The sequence below is a fragment of the Rhea americana genome, unplaced genomic scaffold (genome assembly GCF_003343005.1).
Source record: "Rhea americana isolate MKP2758 unplaced genomic scaffold, rheAme1 scaffold_26, whole genome shotgun sequence".
Taxonomy (NCBI): Eukaryota; Metazoa; Chordata; class Aves; order Rheiformes; family Rheidae; genus Rhea; species Rhea americana.
In genome coordinates, this window is record NW_028186379.1 from 2463024 (window position 1) to 2465190 (window position 2167).

Sequence of the window (2167 nt, forward strand, 5' to 3'; positions counted from 1 at the left end):
AAGCGGGGTAGAAAAGAAAGGAAAGGRAAGAATTTCCTGGAATATACTTCTCCCCACCCTGAAAGCTAGGTCACGCAGCATTTCTAATGCCAGAAACAGAGCAACAAGTACAACACCCTATAAAAGCAGAAGACCAAGTACTACAGAAATGTTTATAAAATTGTCTTTGCTATTTTGAAAGCAATTTCCGTTTCTTTTATCCTTTTAAGTTTTATGGATGCTGATGTAGGCCATGTGGGCTTGCAGATGGTTACTGTAGCTGTTTCTTTTCCATTATCTTTGTTTTTCCTTCTCCTAGCCTTGCTGAGTTTTTCTTTGAAGAAGCTCAGTCTCCGTAGTCACATATTACCTGTGCAGAGGTTTGAATGAGTGCATTTTTATGTCCAGTGGGCAGGCTACAAGCAGAGTCTTTTACCTTGGCCTAAGYGATCAGTAGTAACTTTGTTAGATTCTTAGTGGCATTTTCAAAGGTGAAATGGGTATTTAGGATCCCAACATTATGAGGATGCAAGAGATTTACCATAAGGAGTTAGGCTCCCTCAAACATGTCACCTCCACTCATGAACCAGATAACCTACCTGGAAAATACTTTTTGTCCTTTACGTCCTTTTGAGTTCCCTTTTCTTACTGCCTGGTATAATCTCATAACATGACTCAATTTCTGCAAAAAAATAAGAAATTAGACTGGACTTTCATAACAAAGAAGGATCTCTCTAAACATGACACAAACRGAGACATCCAAATGCTGTTGGTTGGGGAGTTAGAACTCGGGGCTAGCAGGACTTTACCGGGGACTTGGGAGAGTACATGGAAAGAGARTGTTTTATATATATCTAGGAAAGAATGTGGAAAGAATAAATGTTACTAGGAACAAAATTTAAGCTGTGAAGAAAGCCAAATACCTAAAAAAAAGAGGGAATGAGTGCTGCGTGGGGGTGGCAAGATTTCACTCTTGCCAAAAACTGGAAGCATTTACCACGTTTTATGGTACATACCATAAAAAGTGGAATATTTTTACTCTGTGCTGGTTCCCATTAATCTAAATGTAAGTGACAAGATTTATGCATATATGATAGAGCATGTGTCTCCAGCATGTTTTCCCCAATCTGAAACACAAAGAGGGCCCAGATTCCCAGAAGGCCATGACCCTGGGACAGTCTGAAACCCCATCACACATATTTATCTTTATAAAGACTCCTTACCTTGCAATACAGGATTTCTAAATTCGTGTTTCATATAGCTACTTTAAACAGGTCAGGTGATGCAGAAAAAAATATCCATGTTTTTAAGTAAATTATTCTGCTTATTTTTTCTCTCTGTTTGCAAAGTGCAGCCAATGGGGAAGGAAAGGAGTAATTTAAACAGCGACACTGCGAGTCAGTATTTCGGTTGTGCTCTGGGAAAGCACCAAATACTGCTACCAGGTCCATTTGCCACAGCAAATGCCTCATATGCTAAGAACAGCCACTGTAGATCCGCTACCACAAAAGGTCTGCTTGAGCACCAAGCGTTAGCATTTCTGCTTAACTTACTGCGCATGTGGTTTCATGCCAGGTATATTGCAGAGACCAAAGGTTTTCTGATTTTACATGATGATTTATATTGTGCTTTGAGTAACAGTCCCATGGCAAGCAGGGATATAAATACACTCCTAGGCCCTTTTTTGCACATARATGTAATGTTTGTTCCTCTTACAGTGCCTTGCATCCACACAGGCTTTTCCTACAACAAATGAGCCAATAACTGAAGCTACATTAAGTGATCCTCCTTGGAGCAGGAGCAGAGCTACTTGGCAGCCAGTCTGCTTGGGCTGCGGGTCACGGGGAAGCCTTCCCGCCAGCCCCGCTCCTGGCACGGAGCAGTCCCGCGCGGCGCCGTTTCTMCGCTGTGTCCTTCCTGCTCCGGGTCATCTGGCCCGAAGGCCCTCTTGACTGCTCACCTGCGAGCGCTTGGCAGATGTGCCCCAGTTTGGTATGAGACAGCAAGGACTGAATATATCCAGTGACACTTACCTTTTAGAGTCGACTTTTACACCATGAGCCTCGCAGGACTGCCAGAACACGCTTCTTTGGGAAGGAAATGCCTTTTGTCAGGTGCATATTCACCAAGAGGCAGGTAGTTTCTGATCTGGTGGAGGAGAGGCTCCATSATCCCAGAGAGGAGTCAG